The 14,122-nt window shown below is 46.3% G+C and overlaps 1 protein-coding gene and 1 long non-coding RNA gene across 7 annotated transcripts in view; one reads left to right on the top strand and one right to left on the bottom strand.

Annotated features, from left to right (window-relative positions):
- Nucleotides 1-8,190, bottom strand: part of LOC135058033 (uncharacterized) — a 52,892-nt gene extending 44,702 nt beyond the window's left edge. Inside the window, exon 1 of one of the 2 annotated variants that reach the window (XR_010244548.1) lies at nt 8,105-8,190. This is a non-coding gene — a long non-coding RNA (uncharacterized LOC135058033). The remainder of the gene's footprint in view (nt 1-8,104) is intronic. The other variant, XR_010244549.1, reaches the window with a different exon arrangement.
- The window catches only part of USP54 (ubiquitin specific peptidase 54), a 282,921-nt gene that overhangs the window by 115,456 nt on the left and 153,343 nt on the right, over nt 1-14,122 (top strand). The window lies entirely within an intron of this gene.

Raw genomic sequence — 14,122 nt, 5'->3', positions numbered from 1 at the left:
TAAATCCTTTTCTCGTAGTCCGTAGAGGATGCTGGGCGCCCGCCCAGCGCTTTGTTTTCCTGCAAATGTTATTTGGTTCAGTACAACTTCGTTTTAGTTGAGTACTGCATTGTTACTTGGTAAATAATGTTTCAGCGGTTGCTGAGTGTTCAAGCTACGTTTGCTTGACGTGCCTTGTATGTGTGAGCTGGTGTGAATCTCGCCACTATCTGTGTATAATCCATCTCTCGAAGATGTCCCTCTCCTCGGGCACAGTTTCTAGACTGAGTCTGGTAGGAGGGGCATAGAGGGAGGAGCCAGCCCACACTCTCAAACTCTTAAAGTGCCAATGGCAACTAGTGGACCCGTCTATACCACATGGTACTAATGTGGACCCCAGCATCCTCTACGGACTACGAGAAAAGGATTTACCGGTAGGTAACCAAAATCCTATTAAAACAGATAACTGTTTTATTTAAAAAAAAAACCCCAAAAGGTTGTTTTTTTTTTGTAAACGTCAATTGTTGAAATATCAGTCCATCTATGATTGGAACATCAAGACCATTGGGAACCTACATTTCTCTGACGTCCTAGTGGATGCTGGGAACTCCGAAAGGACCATGGGGATTAGCGGGCTCCGAAGGAGGCTGGGCACTCTAGAAAGATTTATGACTACCTGGTGTGCACTGGCTCCTCCCACTATGACCCTCCTCCAAGCCTCAGTTAGATTTTGTGCCCGGCCGAGGTTGGATGCACACTAGGGGCTCTCCTGAGCTCTTAGAAAGAAAGATAGACTTAGGTTTTTTATTTTCAGTGAGACCTGCTGGCAACAGGCTCACTGCAGCGAGGGACTAAGGGGAGAAGAAGCGAACTCGCCTGCTTGCAGCCGGATTGGGCTTCTTAGGCTACTGGACACCATTAGCTCCAGAGGGATCGATCGCAGACCCAGCCTTGATGTTCGGTCCCGGAGCCGCGCCGCCGTCCCCCTTACAGAGCCAGAAGCAAGAAGATGGTCCGGAAAATCGGCGGCATGAAGACATCAGTCTTCACCAAGGTAGCGCACAGCACTGCAGCTGTGCGCCATTGCTCCTCTCACACACTTCACACTCCGGTCACTGAGGGTGCAGGGCGCTGGGGGGGGCGCCCTGAGGCAGCAATAAAAACACCTTGGCTGGCAAAAATACCTCAATATATAGCCCCAGGGGCTATATATGAGGTAAATACCCCTGCCAGATTCCATAAAAAAGCGGGAGAATAGGCCGCGGAAAAGGGGCGGAGCTATCTCCCTCAGCACACTGGCGCCATTTTTCCCTCACAGCTCCGCTGGAAGGAAGCTCCCTAGCTCTCCCCTGCAGTCTACACTACAGAAAAGGGTTAAAAAAGAGAGGGGGGGCACTAAATTTAGGCGCAGTATACATTATATAGAAACAGCAGCTATAGGGCACATAACTCAGTTAGTCCCTGCATTATATAGCGCTCTGGTGTGTGCTGGCATACTCTCACTCTGTCCCCCCAAAGGGCTTTTGTGGGTCCTGTCCTCGTTTAGAGCATTCCCTGTGTGTCTGCGGTGTGTCGGTACGGCTGTGTCGACATGTTGAATGAGGAGGCTTATATGGTGACGGAGCAGAGGCCGATATATGTGATGTCGCCCCCTGTGGGGCCGACACCAGAGTGGATGGATAGGTGAAAGGTATTAACCGACAGTGTCAACTCCTTACATAAAAGGGTGGATGACGTAACAGCTGTGGGACAGCCGGCTTCTCAGCCCGCGCCTGCCCAGGCGTCTCAAAGGCCATCAGGGGCTCAAAAACGCCCGCTCTCTCAGATGGCAGACACAGATGTCGACAAGGAGTCTGACTCCAGTGTCGACAAGGTTGAGACATATACACAATCCACTAGGAACATCCGTGACTTGATCCCGGCAATAAGAAATGTGTTATACATTTCTGACATTAACCCAAGCACCTCTAAAAATGGGTTTTAGGTTGGGGAGAAAAAACAGGCAGTGTTTTGTTCCCCCATCAGATGAATAAATGAAGTGTGTGAAAAGCGTGGGTTCCCCCGTTAAGAAACTGGTAATTTCTAAAAAGTTACTGATGGCGTACCCTTTCCCGCCAGGAGGATAAGTTACGCTGGGAGATATCCCCTAGGGTGGATAAGGCGCTCACACGGTTGTCAAAAAAGGTGGCACTGCTGTTTTAGGAACGGCCACTCTGAAGGTACCTGTTGATAAAAAGCAGGAGGCTATCCTGAAGTCTGTATTTACACACTCAGGTACTAGACTGAGACCTGCAGATCGTGCTGCTGCAGCGTGGTCGGTGACCCTGTCAAGCATACTAGTTTGCTAATATGAGAACATATTAAAGACGTCGTCTTATATATGAGGGATGCACAGAGGGATATTTTGCCGGCTGGCATCCAAAATGAATGTAATGTCCATTCTGTCAGGAGGGTATTAGAGACCTGTCAATGGACAGGTGATGCTGACTTAAAAGGCGCATAGAGCCTTATAAGGGTGAGGAATTATTTGGGGATGGTCTCTGGGACCTCGTATCCACAGCAACTGCTGGGAAGAAATATTTTTACCTCAGGTTTCCTCACAGACTAAGAAAGCACTGTATTATCAGGTACAGTCCTTTCGGCTTCAGAAAAGCAAGCGGGTCAAATGGCGCTTCCTTTCTGTACAGAGACGAGGGAAAAAGCTGCACCAGTCAGCCTGTTCCCAGAATCAAAATTCTTCCCCCGCTTCCTGTGAGTCCACAGCATGACGCGGGGGCTCCACAGGTGTAGCCAGGTACGGTGGGGGGCCGTCTCAAAAATTTCAGCAATTAGTGGGCTCGCTCACAGGTGGATCCCTGTTTCTTTCAAGTAGTATTTCAGGGGTACAAGCTGGAATTCGAGATGTCTCCCCCCCGCCGTTTCCTCAAATATGCCTTGCCGACAACTCCCTCAGGCAGGGAGGCTGTGCTAGAGGCGATTAATAAGCGGTATTCCCAGCAGGTAATACTCAAGGTGCCCCTACTTCAACAAGGACGGGGTTACTATTCCACACGGTTTGGGGTACCGAAACCGCATGGTTCGGTGTGACCCATTTTATATTTAAAATCCTTGAACACATACATAAAAAAAAAAAAAAAAAAATTCAAGTTCAAGATGGAATCGCTCAGGGCGGTTATTGCAAGCCTGGACGAGGGGGATTACATGGTATCCCGGGACATCAAGGATGCTTACCTGCTTGTCCCCATTTACCATCCTCGCCAGGAGTACCTCAGATTTGTGGTACAGGTTTGCCATTACCAAGTCCAGACACGGCCGTTTGGACTGTACATGGCACCGAGGGTGTTTACCAAGGTAAAAGCCGAAATGATGATACTACTTCAAAAAAAAAGGGAGTTTCAATTATCCCGTACTTGGACGATCTCCTAATAAAGGCACGGTCCAAGGAACAGTTGTTGGTGGGAGTAGCACTATCTCAGGAAGTGCTGCGCCAGCACGGCTGGATTCTGAATATCCCAAAGTCACAGCTGGTTCCGACTACACGTATACTGTTCCTGGGTATGATTCTGGACACAGTCCAGAAAAAAGTGTTTCTCCCGGAGGAGAAAGCCAGGGAGTTGTCTTCTCTAGTCAGAGACCTCCTGAAACCAAAACAGGTATCGGTGCATCACTGCACGCGGGTCCTGGGAAAGATGGTAGCTTCTTACGAGGCAATTCCATTCGGCAGGTTCCATGCCAGAATCTTTCAGTGAGACCTGTTGGACAAGTGGTCCGGATCGCATATTCAGATGCATCGTTTAATAACCCTGTCTCCAAGAACCAGGGTGTCTCTTCTGTGGTGGCTGCACAGTGCCCATCTTCTAGAGGGCCGCAGATTCGGCATACAGGACTGGGTCCTGGTGACCACGGATGCCAGCCTTCGAGGCTGGGGGGCAGTCACAAGGGGAAGAAACTTCCAAGGACTATAGTCAAGTCAGGAGACTTCCCTTCACATAAATATTCTGGAACTAAGGGCCATGTACAATGCCCTAAGTCAAGCAAAATCCCTGCTCCTACACCTGCCGGTGCTGATCCAGTCAGACAACATCACGGCAGTCGCCCATGTGAATCGACAGGGAGACACAAGAAGCAGGATGGCAATGGCAGAAGCCACAAGAATTCTCAGATGGGCGGAAAATCATCTACTAGCACTGTCAGCAGTGTTCATTCCGGGAGTGGACAACTGGGAAGCAGACTTTCTCAGCAGGCACGACCTCCACCCGGGAGAGTGGGGACTTCATCTAGAAGTCTTCCAAATGATTGTAAATCAGTGGGATTGTCCACAGGTGGACATGATGGCGTCCCACCTAAACAAAAAACTAGAGAGGTGTTGCGTCAGGTCAAGAGACCCTCAGGCGATAGCTGTGGACGCTCTAGTGACACCGTGGGTGTATCAGTCAGTTTATGTGTTCCCTCCTCTGCCTCTCATACCAAAGGTATTGAGAATAATAAGAAGGCGAGGAGTAAACACAATTCTCGGGGTTCCGGATTGGCCAAGACGAGTGTGGTACCCGGAACTTCAAGAGATGATCTCAGAGGACCCGTGGCCTCTGCCGCTCAGACAAGACCTGCTACAGCAAGGGCCCTGTCTGTTCCAAGACTTACCGCGGCTGCGTTTGATCATTATCACCGCATATGGCGGAAATATGTTGCATGGTGTGAGGCCGAAAGGGCCCCAATAGAGGAATTTCAACTAGGTCGATTTCTGCATTTCCTGCAAGCAGGAGTGAATATGGGCCTAAAATTAGGTTCCATTAAGGTACAGATCTCGGCTCTGTCGATTTTCTTTCAAAAAGAACTAGCTTCAGTACCTGAAGTTCAGACATTTGTCAAAGGAGTGCTGCATATTCAGCCCCTATTGTGCCTCCTGTGGCACCTTGGGATCTCAACGTGGTGTTGAATTTTCCTAAAATCACATTGGTTTGAGCCACTAAAGACCGTGGATCTGAAATATCTCACGTGGAAAGTGGTCATGTTATTGGCCTTGGCTTCGGCCAGGCGAGTATCCGAATTGGCGGCTTTATCATGTAAAAGCCCTTATCTGATTTTCCATATGGATAGGGCAGATTTGAGGACTCGTCCCCAGTTTCTCCCTAAGGTTGTGTCAGCGTTTCACCTGAACCAGCCTATTGTGGTGCCTGCGGCTACTAAGGACTTGGAGGACTCCAAGTTGCTAGACGTTGTCAGGGCCCTGAAAATATATGTTTCCAGGACAGCGGGAGTCAGAAAATCTGACTCGCTGTTTATTTTATATGCACCCAACAAGCTGGGTGCTCTTGCTTCTAAGCAGACTGTTGCTCGTTGGATTTGTAGTACAATTCAGCTTGCACATTCTGTGGCAGGCCTGCCACAGCTAAAATCTGTCAATGCCCATTCCACAAGGAAGGTGGGCTCATTTTGGGCGGCTGCCCGAGGGGTCTCGGCTTTACAACTTTGCCGAGCTGCTACTTGGTCAGGGGCAAACACGTTTGCAAAATTCTACAAATTTGATACCCTGGCTAAGGAGGACCTGGAGTTCTCTCATTCGGTGCTGCAGAGTCATCCGCACTCTCCCGCCCGTTTGGGAGCTTTGGTATAATCCCCATGGTCCTTTCGGAGTTCCCAGCATCCACTAGGACGTCAGAGAAAATAAGAATTTACTCACCGGTAATTCTATTTCTCGTAGTCCGTAGTGGATGCTGGGCGACCATCCCAAGTGCGGTTTATCTGCAATACTTGTACATAGTTATTGTTAACTAAATCGGGTTATTGTTGAGCCATCTGTTGAGAGGCTCAATTATATTTTATACTGTTAACTGGGTATAATATCACGAGTTATACGGTGTGATTGGTGTGGCTGGTATGAGTCTTACCCTGGATTCAAAATCCTTCCTTATTGTGTACGCTCGTCCGGGCACAGTGTCCTAACTGAGGCTTGGAGGAGGGTCATAGTGGGAGGAGCCAGTGCACACCAGGTAGTCATAAATCTTTCTAGAGTGCCCAGCCTCCTTCGGAGCCCGCTGATCCCCATGGTCCTTTCGGAGTTCCCAGCATCCACTACGGACTACGAGAAATAGAATTACCGGTGAGTAAATTCTTATTTTTCCCAGCAGCTGCTTCTCTCTGCAGCCACTGGGTGTACATAAGCAAGCTAAAGGGGACCTCTATTACATTTTCCTGCAGCCGCAGGGTGGGGGGTGCTGCTGGGCTGCTCTATCAGCAGTAATTAACTGGAAACCAAAAGGCAGAGGGTTGGGGAAATCACTCTGAGAGTGGCAGCTGCTTGAAGAATTTGCTTTCTGCAGCTGCACAGTGGTCTTTCTCACTGGTCACATCAGTTGCGACCACACCAGTCTGCTGCCGCTTCTCGGTGTGTCGAGGTCCGAAATACAATATAAAATGACGATGGTCTGGTGCTGCGGTGGGATGCATAGAGGATGAAGGGCAGGAGGAGGGGCAATGTCATCTCTCTCCGCTCTTCATCCTCTCATCCTCCTGAGTGCAGAGGACTGGATGAGTGTTGAGGGGGAGGCGGTGCGATGACGGCTAGGAGGAACAAAGTTACAGCACCCAGGCTGAGCCACGCTGCCATCAATGTGTGGGGTAATGTGAATTTTGTCTCATTCTGGTTGGCGTATTGTGAGTCTGGCTCATACTGTGTGGGGTAGGGTGAATTTGAGCCACACAATATGAGCCAATGTGAATTTGGTTCATACTGTGTGGTGTAATGTACATTTCGGCTCATACTGTGTGGCGCATTGTGAATTTTGTCTCGTACTGGGTGGCGCAATGTGAATTTCGGCTCATACTGTGTGGCGTAATGTGAATTTTGGCTCATACTGTGGTGCAATGTGAATTTTGGCTTATTGGCGCTATTATGTGGCCACGCCCCTTCCCCATGAAGTCATGCCCCTAAATTTTTTCAGCGCGCCTTAGGCGCGCACTGTCCATGCTTTGGTATATGGGAGAGGGAGCACTTTCTGCCGAGGAGCGCCATAATGTCTACTTACAGCTCTGGTGCAGAGTGTCCTGTATGCTACGTCAGCATTGTCACCCCCTCAAAGCGGCACTACTAGGCGGCATATCTACAGAGGGGAAAACATACTGGGGGCATAACTACAGGGGGCAGGGTAATTTTTAAGTTGATCATTTTTGTATGGCCCCTGAAAGATTTTTATAAATATTCAAATGGCCCTTGGTAGACAAAAGGTTCCCCACCCCTGGATTAGAGCAACAATTGAACTGCTCTGTTGGGCCCAGGCCGACCAAAACAACAATTGATTTCCTCAAACCATTGCTAAACAAATTTTACAGTGTGAAGTGACACATTATCTTTCTGAAAGAGGCTGCTGTCCTCAGGGAATACCATTGCCATCAATTTGTGTACTTGGGACTTTAACAGGAATGCCAGGACCCATGGTTTCCCAGCAGAACATTGCCTAGAGCAGGCATTCCCAACCACGGTCCTCAAGGCACACCAACAGTGCAGGTTTTAGTGATATCCAGCCTTCAGCACAGGTAACTTAATTAGTAGCTGAGTTATTTTGATTTAACCATCTGTGCTGCAGCCTGGATATCACTAAAACCTGCACTGTTGGTGTGCCTTGAGGACCGTGGTTGGGAATGCCTGGCCTAGAGTATCACACTAACTCCAGCAGTCTGGCTTCTTCCCATAGTGCATCCTGGTGCCATTTCTTCCACAGGTAAGCGACACACTTGCACACAGCCATCCTCATAATGTAAAAGAAACGTGATTCATCAGACTAGGCAACTAACCTGCTTTCATTGGTCCAGTCCTGATGCTGCCCATTGTGGGTGCTGTTGGTGGTGAACAAGGGTCAGCTTGAGCACTCTGATTTGTCTGTGACTACACAGCACCATACACACCAAGCTGCGATGCACTGTGTGTTCTGACACCTTTCTATCATAGCTAGCATGAACTTTTTCAGCAGTTTGTGTTACAGTAGCTCCTCTGTGGGAAAGGACGTGAGGGCTAGCCTTTGCTCCCCACGCACATCAATAAGCCCAGCGGAACACTGTTTTTGTTCTTTGGACCACTTTTTAGAAGGTACGCTAATAATTGCATATCAGGAACACGAACAATACCTACTGTTTTGGAGATGCTCTGACCCAGTCATCTAGTCGTCACAATTTGACCCATGTCAAAGTCACTCAGATCCTTACGCTTGCCCATTTTCCTGCTTCCAAAACATCGGTTTCAAGAACGGACTGTTCATTTGCTGCCTAATTTATCCCACTCCTTAACAGGTGTCCTTGTAATGAGATAATCACCATTATTCACTTCACCTGTCGGTGGGTTTAATGTTATGGCTGATGTGTGTGTGTGTGTCTGTGTCAACCACTTCCCCCACCCACCTGCTTTCCTAGGTAATGATATTTAAGATACCCGGGTCTGTTTCTTGCTAATATTGCTCCCAGTGCTGCCGGGCATGTAGGCGAGCTAACAGGTCTCCAGCAGCGGCTGCCGTGACGTAAACGGACACCAGTGGGATGACAGTACAGCAGCCAGCATAGTAAGGGTGGCTGGCTCGCCCACACCTAGCAACGGCCCTGATTAATAAATACCCTCTGGATTCAGGACCCTGATGTTGGGTAGCTATACCCAGCAGTGCAGAGACATTGGCTTGCCAGACACTGGCAATGCTGGAATGATGAGCTCCTGTACCTTATGTTAGATGACAGTCACTGGTTACGTTCATTGGCCAGAATATTGAAAATAGTTTAGCATGTTACTGGTACAAATTTTGGTATTTGTAACATCAACAGTAAATAAGTTTGGTGTGGGAGAGTTTTATTATAAGCCTTGTGAACGTAAAGGCAATATAGGTATGGCAATATGGTTTGATGATGGGTGTAAGCTTTTTGCTCTGGGCTATATAGGATCCGATATAGTATTGTGTAAGTAGAGCATGTTGCTGTAGAAGTCCACAGTGTGTTGATTGCTAGGTAATGGAGCTGTGTTGCTGACCACAATATAAACACTGCGCTCCCTTTTATGTAATGGTTTTCTAAATTCTGCAAGAATATCTGCTTTTGGCTCAAAGGTTCTGCTCTTTATTATAGGCCCTACACACTGGGTGATGTTACTTAAAGATATGAACGATCTCGTTCATTAATGAACGAGATACCGTTAATATCTTTCAGTGTGGAGACACCAGTGATGAAGGATGCGCGGCCCCACGCTCGTTCATCGCTGGTGCCCCGTCGCTTGTGCATGCCGGCCAATATGGACGATCTCGTCCATATTTGCCTGCACTGCTGTGGAGCCGGGTGACGGGGAGAGTGAAGAAACTTCACTCCCCCCGTCACTGCCCCCCGCTGCCGGGACGCCCATCTGCTGTATTCGCCGTCGGGCAGCTCGGCGGCGGATCGCATAGTGTGTAGGGCCTTCAGTTACATAAACTGCATCATTTAGCATGTCTGAGACTTATGAGCGTCTCCTGTAAAATGATTGTTTAATAAATGCTGTGCTGCTTTGTATTTTTAATTCTATGATACATTCATGTAAGGATTATGCTGCTTTTATTTTATAATGATAGAAGTTGAGTATATGGGTGGGCAGAATACTGGCTTGAAAAATGTCTACCTTTTATATTAACACCGTGTTGCGGTCAGTCTGGCTTCCAGCTGGGTTTATTGGTTCCCCCGACTCCCCCTTCCTCCTCCTGCACCATCTTTTCCTTAGTATTTGCACCTGGAAGAGGAGGAGCTCAGGTGTTGGTCCATGCAGCAACTCCTGCAGTGAGCTGAAAGAGGGCCTGATTCACAGACGTTCACATTGCTGATATTTATGCAGTTGAACAATTATTGTCCGACTACGCATGTGACGCGGTCACACTACGCACGTGCAGTCGCTTGCACTGAGAATTTATATGCAGTGTGACAGTGAGGGACCATTTGGGTACGGTTACAGGGAGTGAAGGTATAAAAGCAGTCGTGTTGCAAACATTCTCGGCGCATGACTACTATCTCATACGCAGAAACCATGGCGCCAGAGTCTCCATTCCTTGACGTTCATGCGTGATATTAGGGCTGCTCTGATTACTGGAGGATCTGTGACCCCCACGGCCTATTTTGTACGCAGCTGCTGATATATGCGAGCCCACCGGTGGGTGTATATTTCCAGGCGGCTGCAGCATTAGCATGCTTTCATAAGGACGCCGTGTACAATATCGCAGCTGCGAATGCATTAGCATACTTCTCGGAGTTACGCCAAGTCTGTGCAGGTAAGGACTGTGAAGGTTTAGGGCAGCAGTTTTTTAATAATGATGCGAAGGGGGAACCTTACTTGCTAGTTTAAGCATAGAGCTACTGCAGAGCAGAATTATGAGTGGTCTCTGGGGAAGGCGGATTCTGTGACGGGCCTCATTGCCACTCATTATACAGTGAAGCGGAGTTTGAAGAAGGACACTTCTCAGAGCTCACTAATGAGTTTTACCCCACCTGCTGTATGTTGTCATATTATTCGTTGCTGCTTGCTCTCCACCCGTGTTCACTATCATGGGGGAATATGCGTTGTCACCCAACTTTAAGTGCACTTTCCAGTTTAATATATCATACTGTAAAACATGCATTATTTGTTACAGTGCTGTTCTGTTTGAATGTTGAGTATTGAATATCATAAGTGAATTGTTGACCTTGGATGGTAACGCTGTCAGGATATGAACTGGAAAGATGTCATATGTGATAACTATTTGGCAAATGATTGTTGTTAATTGGGATAAGTGTCTGTCAATGACCAACCTTTGACCTATTGCAAACAAATGGATCAATACAAAACATGCTCTGTGCCCTTGTAGCTTTGTTTTAGTTGTCATAGTTTAACTTTTCAAAGCCAGAATTGTTGACACAATAGTAGAAGATGCAATTACAGACCTCTAGACCGTTGACGATCAATTTTCTTTTATTTTTTGTGTGTGTTTGGGACACCACCGTATAATAGAATTTCTGATTTTGCCGCTCAGTGTGGAATCACAGTTGCAGCTCTGCAGATAACCTGCAGGAGATAAAACCCAATAAGGCCCCAGAAAAACAAACTTGAAAATGACCTAAAACATAGCCAATTGGTTACAGTTTACCAGTACTACCTCCAACTTATGAATGTGGCTCTTATATTTCAGTAGATAGTACTGTTAATTTTCATATCTTTGTTTGATACCTTGTCTCCATATCTGTATACTTTACTGATTTAATTGGAGCAAACAAAATAATTATTACATGGATCGTAGTTTCTTTTCTGAATGCTGTAGGAGGGAGAAATCAAACGCAGGACCCAAAGTATCAGATAGCTAGTGATGCCACTGTCATAGTGTTCACCATTCTGCATGAGTACCGCCCACACACCTACCTACCATATTATAGACAGTAACTTCTCTGTTCAAAAACTAGACAAATTCAAAAGTGGATTATTTAGGTTAATCCTTATATTTTACGCCTTTTTTTATTCTAAGCGATTGACAGGCGATGGGCTGTGGTTACAAGGAATTGACAAGTTAATCTTTTTGTGCTACACCCGCTTTGTGTTAGTGTTACAATGCTAACTGGTATTTCCACAGAGCTCTGTGAAACCAACTACGAATGGCTTTCCTTACATAATATTGTGTCATCTCCTTTTATAAAGGCTGTGTGGATTTTTTTATTTATTTTAATCTTAAAACACATTTCTGTACTAACCAGTACAGCTTGATAAAGCGGTGTATTTGCTGGCACTGTGCGTCTTGTCCTGTTCTGCAGTGTGTACCATGCTCTACAAAGCTCTGCATGTGGAACACAAAACTCCCTTTGTATTTTGAAACTCTGACATCTGTTGCTTGATGTTCCTAAAGTTTGTAGCTGTAACAGGGCATTCCATTGTAGAAATTCCCTCTTGAACTCATTTGAAGTTTATGTACTACTGACAGAAGTGTCAAGCCACTGAGAAATAGGAAGGTGTATGAATTCTTTCTTTGTGAGTTAGTTTAATCTAAAATTATTTGTATTGTTTAATGTTTTTCTTTCTTCAGCAAAACGTTCTTACTCATGTTGTCAGAATGACCATGATCAGCGAGGTTGTGTTCTACTGGTGCATACACACTTGCCGTGTGTGTATGCACCAAAAGACATCGCTCATTTTCTCGGCAAGTGTGTATGCTGCCGCCAACCCAGCAATGCGCGGGTTGTTAACGGCCCTCGTTGGCGGCCATGTAGCCTGCTCAATCTGGACTGTCGTCCAAAAGCTGCCTGCACAGCCCGAGCGCTGCGTGACGTCACTGAGCGATATGAACGTCATATCTCTGTGTGTATGCCCGACCACCTGGCCCGGGAGGGGGAAACAATAGGCGACGTCACTTATAGAGCACGTTTCCTAGTGTGTACCCACCTTATGATTTTCTAGAGGAGATAGTCATTGACCCCCCCCCCCCCCCCATAAGTTCCTGCAGCAACTTGTGTATTTTAATATTTATCACATGCATCACAAGAGTGCAGTAAGCGTTTGAAATGAAATACACCAATGCTAATACAGAAAGATTTCTGAGCACTATATTTATCTGAAGAGGGTACAGGTAGATTTTCAGGGTTATTCACGGTCATGACTTTGATTTCAGAGTTTAGTGTTTATATATAGAGGATGATCATCCACTGGTATATGTAATAATTGCAGTTTTCTCTATGACTACTTTGCTTTGTTGCGGGCATAGTTACTGTAGGAAAGTAAATGGGTTCACTTACCGCTGATAAAATGTAACTTTTTGATCAAAATTAGGTAATTACACTTTATTTTCCGTAAGCTATCCTACATTTGAGTGTTGTAGTCTTTCAATACTTCACAACAGTGTTTTGAAATTGGTGTTCATCAGTCTTCATAGACCTTGAAGTTTTTATTTTGTTTTTTGTTTTTAAGTACTACAATACAGAGAATAACTTTTTTTTTTTTTTGGAGAACTTGTGTGATCTTTCTACAGAAAAATTACGTGGCTCTCTGGGGATTTATGATGAGGAGTAGAATATCTCCTTGTTTTCTAAATGACTGCAATGAGACCATGTCCTCCCAAGCCACCGCTTTATGTACAACATAATTTAGAGTTATCATGACGTACTTAAAATGCAGTTCTTTGTTCTGAAGATGCTCACAATTGTCCTAAATTAGTAACTATAAAACATACTTGAGTATGGATTTATTTATTTTCTTACTAAAAAAATAAAATAAAATCCAGACAATCCACCCAGTCAGTACTATGTTTTAGATGTCAAAAATGTATCTTAAAAATTTCAGCTATGTACCCTACACAAACAAACTTCTGTGTTTAACATAAATATATAATGTATGCGCAGGAAAATCGTGATATGCAAACAGTACAGCCGAGTGATGCTTACAGACTCGTATGCAGTGAACCGTCTATGAAGGTTAGAAAACCAAAAAAGTTTGCTGTTGTGCAAAACCTTATTGCACTGCAGGTGGGGCAGATGTGATGTGCAGAGAGATTCAAGGCCCATGCACACTGGGCAATTATGAGCTCAAAGTAGCTCACTTTTGGCATTTTGAGCTCAAACTCGTCCTGTGTGTATGGGCTAACGATGAGGGGTGAGCGCTGATGGGTGCTCCCACATCATCGCTAGCCACTGTTCGTCGGGCTGTTTGTGCAAGGTGCTTCACTCGGCTGTTCAGTCTCCTACTGTGGAAAGTGCTCCCCCCCCCCCCCCCCCGTGAACATCGCTGGGCACAGGGAAAATCACTCTGTGTGTATGCACTGAGCTATTTTCCTGTCAGTGATGTCCACGATTATCGCTGTGCATACACACTGGGCAAAAACGCCCAATGTGTATGCACCTTTGGATTTGGGTGGGTTATATTCTCTCTGTGCAGGGTAAATACTGGTTGCTTTATTTTTACACTGCAATTTAGATTTCAGTTTGAAAACACCCCACCCAAATCTAACTCTATCTGCACGTCCCATTCCCCAGCTAGAGACACGGAGGGTGGTACTCTTGTCGGTTCCAGCTATGCAACATTGCTCGCATCAGGCCATTTCTCTCCCAGAGTGCAACTAAACTTATCATCCACTCACTGGTCATCTCACGACTTGACTACTGCAATGTGCTCCTCACTTGCTCCCACATCGCTCCCCTC

Source organism: Pseudophryne corroboree, chromosome 3, assembly GCF_028390025.1.
Source record: "Pseudophryne corroboree isolate aPseCor3 chromosome 3, aPseCor3.hap2, whole genome shotgun sequence".
Lineage (NCBI taxonomy): Eukaryota > Metazoa > Chordata > Amphibia > Anura > Myobatrachidae > Pseudophryne > Pseudophryne corroboree.
This window is presented reverse-complemented; position numbering and strand designations above follow the sequence as displayed.